The 8,094-nt window shown below is 47.4% G+C and overlaps 1 pseudogene; it reads right to left on the bottom strand.

Annotated features, from left to right (window-relative positions):
* Positions 1–3,232, bottom strand: part of LOC102258292 — a 5,668-nt pseudogene extending 2,436 nt beyond the window's left edge.
* Between the last annotated feature and the right edge of the window lie 4,862 nt (positions 3,233–8,094).

The raw sequence follows: 8,094 nt of genomic DNA, 5'->3' as shown, positions 1-8,094 counted from the left end.
TAGTTTCTTTTCTTTTTTTTTTTTTTGCATGTATATGACCAATTTTCCCAGCACCATTTATTGAACAGACTGTCTTTACTCCATTGTATGGTCTTGCCTCTTTTGTCAAATATTAATTGAGCATGATAGCTTGGGTCAATGTTTGGGTTCTCTGTTCTGTTCCATTGGTGTTTGTCTGTTTTTCTTTGCCAGTACCAGGCTGTTTTGAGAACAGTGGCTTTGTAATATAACTTGATAATCTGGTATTGTGATTCCTCAAACTTTGTTCTTCTATCAGGAGGGCTGTGGCTTTTCGGGGTCCCTTTTAATTCTATATAAATTTTCAGGGAGTTTGTTCTAGGTCTGTGCAATATGCCGTTGGTATTTCAATGAGGATTGCATTGAATCTATAGATTGCTTTGGGTAGTATGGACATTTTAATGATGTTGATTCTACGAATCCATGAACACTGTATATTCTTCCACTTGTTTATATCTTCCTCTATCTGTTTTTCCAACATCTTATAGTTTTCTGAGTACAGGTCTTTTACTTCCTTAGTTAAGTTTATTCCTAGGTATCTTAATTGTTGTGTTGCAATGGTAAATGGGATTATTTTCTTAGTTTCTCTTTTTGTGAGTTCATTATTGGTGTGTAAAAATGCCATAGATTTCTGGGTGTTAATTTTGTATCCTGCTACATTTCTGCAATGCCTTTGTATTTGTTTCTATGTAATGTGAGTTGCTGTCTCGTTGTGGCCCTGGGCAACCTGCTTGAGGTCTGTGAAGTTGAAGTCCCTAGCGGTCCAATGATCCAGGACTCCTTAGCTCAGAGGCTGGGTTTGCCTTGAGTCTGACACCTTTATTGTCTTTGCTCTGAGTTGTACTCCCTTTCCCCATGGATCAGTCCCTAGGTTGTCTGCTGCAGATGCTTGCGGTGGGCAGGGGCACATGCACAGTTTCTCTGGTGTACGACTCCCTGTGAGATCCCAGAGCCCTCTGGCATGCAATTAACTGTGCAGCCCCGGTGCCCGTGGCAGGGTGGCACCCTAGGTGCCTCTGGCACGCACTGGCAGCACAGTCCTGGGGCCTGGGCGGGGTGCTTGGTGCCTCTGGCTCACACCTCAGTGTGGTCCTGGGGCCTGGGCAGGGAGGTGGTCTCTCTGGTGTGTGCTCACTGCAGTCACCTGGGAGCCCGTGGTGAGGTAGTGCGCCACTCACTGCAGGGGTGCAGCAGTGGTCCTTTGCCAGTTATGCTGGCACGTGGCTCACTGTTCGGGTTTGGCGTGTTGTCTCAGGCCAGTCTGGGTGTTGGTATGGCTGCACTCCTGGCCTCCGCTGCTGCTCCCTTCAGAATGGCATGGGCTCTGCACCAGAGCCGCTCCTGGCCTGGGAGTGCCTGTAAAGGTAGCAGGGGCTCCCTGTCCAGCAGGGCCTGATCCTCCAGTCCCCAGACTCCTGGGAGATTTAACTGTCCCTCACTCACCCACACACACACCACATACAACCACACACTCCCCTCTCCTTAACTCACACTCTCTTCCTCACTGCCGTCCTGCTGGCCACCATGTTGGGATCCTCCCTTTCCAGGCTATTTTAATGGGAGGTGGTTCTTCTTTCACACTCGTGTGCTGTTACTGGCTATGTCTCTGAATATCAGTACTTGATAGTGAGGAGGCCACTTCACCTGCATTGGTCTGTTCTGGCTGAGTACTCACTCAGCATTGATCTTGGTCTCCGGTTTTTTCTGTCTGTTTGTTTTTTTGTTTTAAACTTCAGCTTTAGAGGCAGCATTCATTTTCACTTGTGATAATGCCTCCTCAGGATGTTTATCAATATGGACAAAGTAAACTTTTCTATTATTTTTAAAAAATATATTTTATTGATTTTTTTACAGAGAGGAAGGGAGAGGGATAGAGAGTTAGAAACATAGATCAGCTGCCTCCTGCACACTCCCTACTGGGGATGTGCCTGCAACCAAGGTACATGCCCTTGACCGGAATCGAACCTGGGATCCTTGAGTCCGCAGGCTGACGCTCTATCCACTGAGCCAAACCTGTTAGGGCAAACTTTTCTATTCTTGCCTCTCCAATCATTTTCAATGCTTTCTCTGCACGGGCAATGTCAATATCCCATTGGGCGCGATCTCTCTCTGGTCGGGGTTTCCAAATCTTGTGTTTCTCAGTGTGATTGCTGGCTTGTTTGGTTGCCTCAGTCAGTAATTCCTCATGCTGTCTATGACCTTTTTGCTTACATACCCGTTTTTCATGAACACATGCCCTCTCTGGTTGATTGCTAAAAAAAATTGGACGTGCTATTCCTGAGCACCTCTTGCGTTAATTTTGGTATGAACCTTGAGCTGGGATCTCTTGAAACCATACAAGGCCACCAAGGATAGGTTCCCTTTTGAGACCAAACATGATCACCAACCTGGCACTTAACACTAGCAGATACTAGATACTTCTGTTGTTGGAACAGAAGGTAATATTGGTTAAACCAAGGTTTCCTCTTTTAGTACTGGATCTTCTTTTTTTTTTTTTTCCAGAAACAGCCCTTTCATTGTTCCTCGGATTCTAATTTGGGAATTTTGTGTGAATTGTGCTCTTCTGATATAGACGAGTCAAACTTGTTGCTTTCCCCCACTTTTCTGCTCTCATGCTTTGACTTTGTGTGCTCACTTGCCTGTACTTAATTGAAAAGGTATCCACAGAGGGAAGACTCAAACAATCCCCTGCCATCCTGGTTAGTTATGGTTATTTTTAGTTTAATTTCAGGTGAGCCAGTCTTCTTTGGAATCACAATTTGTAGTACTGAAGGAGGAGGTGGTAGATGTGGAGGAGAAGGTTTTTCTAGAAGTTCATGTGATCTTGTGTTTGGAATTTCTGAATGGTAATAGTGGGGCTAAAGTTTCTAATTGCACCAAAGCCATTGGCTGATGCATTGGGATACTGCTTAGAAGACTGGTATTTGGTTTGAGTTTCATACATGCCGATTGATGGTGGATAGCCATTTGTGAGTGGAGGAAGATCTTCTGTTGTCACTGTTTTCATCAAAGGCATCTTCCTGACAGATGTTGGTGGAGCCAATGAGTTGAGGAGGTTGCTGAATGGTGTTTCCCATGATCCCTTGCCTGAAAGAGAAAGGGAAATCCATTGTTTTGCTCCAGCAACTTTCCCTTTCTCTCATCAGGTGTTCAGTTTGTTCCATTCTAACTTGCTGGCTGTGTCAGTATTATCACAGGAGAGACACGAGACCCAGAGTGGGACTGGGTGCAGGCAGCCACTGGGGCTGCAGGGGGAGGAGATGGTACCAACCTAGGCCATGTGAAATCTCTGGGCTAGATTTCTCTGATGTCAGATGCTTCTGCCATGGCGGCAGGCACAGGGCCTGGCCTGGAGCCGAGAGGAGGAAAAGTGTAGGAGGGTGTATAGGCAGGGGAGGTGGAGGAATGGGGGTCACAGTGCAGCTGCTGCTATCAGAGAGTAGCCTGTGGCTGGTGGCTGGACCAAGGCGGCATGGTCCTCCAGGTTTGAGGCTCCATTTCGCCTTCGCATGACTGTCCATGGCTACCAGTGGACAGGTCCCCTCGGCCTCTACCTGGTTTCTGGCTGTTGCTGCCACCACTGCCTGCTCCTGCCACCGTGCACAAAGTCTTCCCACCCCGACTCTCCTGCAGTGACCTTTGCACATTTGCACAGCCCTTCCTAAGAATGTTATAGCTTTTTTTAAAAAAAACAACAACAACATACTTTTATTGATTTCAGAGAGGAAGGAAGAGGGAGAGAGAGAGAGAAACATCAACGATAAGAGAGAATCATTGATTGGCTGCCTTCTGCACACCCCTATTGGGGATTAAGCCCGCAACCCAGGCATGTGCCCTTGACCAGAATTGAACCTGGGACCCTGCTGTCTGCAGGCAGATGCTCCATCCACTGAGCCAAATCGGCCAGGGCAACTTTTTTGATACTGTTGTATTACATTTGTTGGAGGAAAAGCAGAAACTTTTCCAAAAGATAGGCTTTCTTCCAGAGTAGGTCTTTAACAACCATTTATTGAGTATCTTTTTTTGTTTGTTTATTAATCCTCATGTGAGGGTATTTTCCCATTGATTTTAGAGAGAATCAAAGGAACTGGGGAGAGACAGAGAGAAACATCTATGTGAGAGAGACACATCGATTGGTTATCTCCCGCATGTGCCCCGACCAGGGCCGGTGACCGAGCCTGCAACCGAGTACGTGCCCTTGATCACAGTCAAACGCAGAACTCTTCATCCTGTGAGCCAGTGCTCTATCCACTGAGCCAAACAGGCTAGGGCTCATTGAGTGTCTTTTGGTTAGCATAAAGAGAAACTAACCATAGTCTCTTTCTACTTATGCATGAAAGCTGCCTTTGGGATCTTATCTTCCCTAGTCTGGCAGGAAATCTCCAGAAGGTCTCATAGCCAACTTTTACCTCTTAAATAACCAATCATCCTGTGGTTACTTTGATGCAGTTAGTAGCCTAATGTACTGTAACAGTCAAAACCCTACACTTCTAAATATTGGGAAATTTCTATCTACTCGAAACTGGCACCTTCATGGATTTTGTAGTCTTGCTAGTGATGTGTGTGTCTGTGTATATAGGTTGAATGTAGTACTTCTTTTTGCCTTTTCTCTTTTCATCTCCTTCCTCCACTTGACCACCACTCCAGATGTGGTTCCCAGGGAGAAAAATGCATGTGGAGAAGAACACACCCTGGCAGGGTCATTAAATTTGTAATGGGAACAGAGGAAAACCTGAGCCTATGCTCTTATGGGTCCATTTTGAACTTCCTAAAGAGACCACAGACTGCTGGCTCCAGTCTCATCAGGTGCCTTTCTTCTAACTGGCCACTGAACTCCCCCCTCACCCCCTAGTCTCCTGTGAGCCACACTTGTGTCAGGGTCATTGCTTCTCTGGGTGCTCTACCTTTGTGCTTTCTTTTTCAGACAACGGAGTACACTTGCTTTTATAGGGCTCTCATGTGGACTATGGAAATCACAGTCCCTCTCTGCATGTGGTGGAAGTGCAGTTCCTATTTATTCAATCCAGCCTTATTGTATGATCTGGCCAGGCATTTTCAGCCCTCGATTCCAGATTTCATTTGCATGAGTCAGGCAGTGATTCTGGTGTTCAACTGACTGAAGAAGACAGGAGTCAGGCTTTCTCAAGCTTGTTTTCATTTGATTAAGGTCAGGAGGAGGTGATCCTTGTCTTGTCCTCATGAAGGTGGAGAAAATTCCCACCATTATTGCTTCCTCAGAGTGTACTAGTACATATTGACTTTGGAAACACAGACCTTTCCTCTTCAGGGCATCTTCATCCCTAGCTTCTCTTCCTATGTGAGCCACATACTAGAGCATGTCTACTTTTATCTGAGGGCTCCATGGGTGCAGCTTCTGTCTGGACATTAAACTCCCCTAAGTACCCAGGCTTTTGCTGTTCTCTCTTATGTTGGGGTTTTCTGTCTCTCCGGGTGCTTCTCTTGGGTGTTCCTTTTTAAAGTATAAGCAAAACTTTATTTATAACATAATAAACATACCTTCCATAATTTCCTCACAGGTAGTCCAAAGAATAAAACCTCTGGCTTAATTGGAATTTACGTTTTGCCTTACATATTCCAAAATCTATCCATGTCAACTTTGGAATTTTAATCATGCCTAATACTATGCAATAGGGTACACCTTGACCAGTGACCAAATTCCTAACTTTTGTTGTTCAACCATTTTTCTTGATCTTGCTCTCTGACTCCATACATTCTAGAATATTTGATGGATTTGTACTAAACTTGACTTGCGTCCATCTTATTAAACAAAATATATGCTCAAAAAATGCCCACAAATTCAGCTACTAAAACTCCTTTAAAGATCATCTTTGCCAGTGGTTCCAAAGTGTGGGCCATCCGTACTCCTGCTCTGGGTAGCCCAAATCAACCTTGCCTTGGATGCTTTCCTTTTAAGACAGTCTTTGTCCATTCACTTTCTCAGACTCCATATGTCAGCCATGGAAAACACAGTCATTCTTTCAGCAGGTGTTAGAAGTGCTGTTTGCTCCAAACCAGTCTCTCTTCTATAGTTAGATCCAGTCAGTTCCTGCCCCAGGTTCAGCTTCATTGAATCACACACTGGTTCCACTGACTCTAACTCCAGGGGACATATGTCAAGCTTTCTGAAGGTGTTTGTCAGTTGCTTGAGGCATGGGGAGAAGTAATCCTTGTTCCTCCTTTGTGAGAGTGAAGAAAATGCCCACTGTTGTCCCCTTTTCAGGGTCTACATGCAAACTTTGGAAAACACATTCCTTTTCTTGTGCTGCTGGGGGAATTGCAATTCTCTCTCATGTCAGTCCCTTCCATTTTTACTGGCAGGAGCAGTTCCAGCGTCAGCTATTACTTCTATACTTGTGGCCCGGTGCATGAAATTTGTGCACATTAGAAGAGAAGTAGTGAGAAGAAATATTTTAATATTGCTATTTGCCCTTTCTCTGTAATAGAAGTGTCAGAGATGAAAGAAAATTAGTAAAATGTATATAAAATCTCCCTCGTGTCAGTCTGAGGCTTGCTGCGGGACCTAGAGTCAAATCCCCATCCGCCATCTGCACTCACTTCGAAAACGCAGGAGACCCAGACCCGGCCGGCCCTACCAGCATTGGGTGAGACCCAGAACCAGGCAGGGGGCACAGCCTCAGGTCCTCTGGCAGGGGCGCAGCCTCAGGTCACCCAGCCCAGCCCAGCGCTGGGCGGGGCGTAGCCTCAGGTGCCCCGGCCAGGGGCCAGGGCAGAAGGTGCAGCCTTAGGTCCCCTGTCAAGCCCCACCAGCAGGGGGCACAGCGAGGTCCCCCGGCCCGACATGAAAGAAAATTAGTAAAATGTATATAAAATCTCCCTCGTGTCAGTGTCTGGGGCATGCTGCGGTACCTAGAGTCGAGTACCTGCCTACCACTCTCACGTGGTTCAAAAACGCAGGAGAGCCAGACCTGGCTGGCCCCACCCCCATTTGGTGAGACCTAGATCTGGGGTGGGGGCATGGCCTGAGGTCCCCCATCAAGCCTTGTTGGATGGGGGGCATGATGCCCCATCAAGCCCTTCTGGGCGGGGCACGGCCTAAGGTTCCCCGTCAAGCCTTGCTGGGTGGGGGCCACAACCTGAGGTCCCCCTGCCTGGCACTGGGGTGGCGGGGCGCAGTCTGAGGTCTCCCGGCCGGGAGCTGGGTTGGGGGGCACAGCCTGAGGTCTCCTGGCCTGGAACTGGACGGGGGGCGCGGCCTTAGGTCCTCCATCAAGCCCAGCCCACCACCCTTCCCTGCAGCGTCATACCAATGCTGAACAGGATGCTCATCGGCAGCCTGACTTAGTGCTGGGGCGGAAGTCCCCGCCCCCGGTCCTGCCCACAGACTGGTCATGACTGGGACACCGTAATGGACAAATTAGCATATTACCTCTTTATTATATAGACTAGGGCAGGGGTCCCCAAACTACGGCCCGCGGGCCACATGCAAATACACATATTGTATTTGTTCCCGTTTTGTGTTTTTACTTCAAAATAAGGTAAGTGCAGTGTGCATAGGAATGTGTTCATAGTTTTTTTTAAAACTATAGTCCGGCCCTCCAACGGTGTGAGGGACAGTGAACTGGCCTCCTCTGTAAAAAGTTTGAGGACCCCGGACTAGGGGCCCGGTGCATGAAATTCATGCACTGGGAGGGGGTGGTCCCTCAGCCCAACCTGCCCCCTATCACATACTGGGAGCCCTCAGGGGATGTCTACTGATGGGCTTAGGCCCGCTCCCTGCTCCCCTTGGGGTGCGGGCCTAAGCCGCAGTCTGGCCTCCCTTTGTGGGAGGTGATCGGGCTGATCAGGGGAAGGCACCAGCCCCATCACCGCACTGTTGCAGCCACTGCCAGTCACTGCAGCCACCAAGGTGTTTTTATCAACACGGACTCCAGTCCCTTCACCATGAAAAAATAACAACTTTCTTTAGGCATTTTCAAGATGTGTCTTTCGTTGGATATGACATTTCTTTATTTTTTTTTTATCCTCACCTGAGGATATTTTTCCATTGATTTTTAGAGAATGTGGAAGAGAAAGGGAAAGACAGAGAGAAACATC

The sequence above is a fragment of the Myotis brandtii genome, unplaced genomic scaffold, assembly GCF_000412655.1.
Source record: "Myotis brandtii unplaced genomic scaffold, ASM41265v1 scaffold156, whole genome shotgun sequence".
Classification (NCBI taxonomy): domain Eukaryota; kingdom Metazoa; phylum Chordata; class Mammalia; order Chiroptera; family Vespertilionidae; genus Myotis; species Myotis brandtii.
This window is presented reverse-complemented; position numbering and strand designations above follow the sequence as displayed.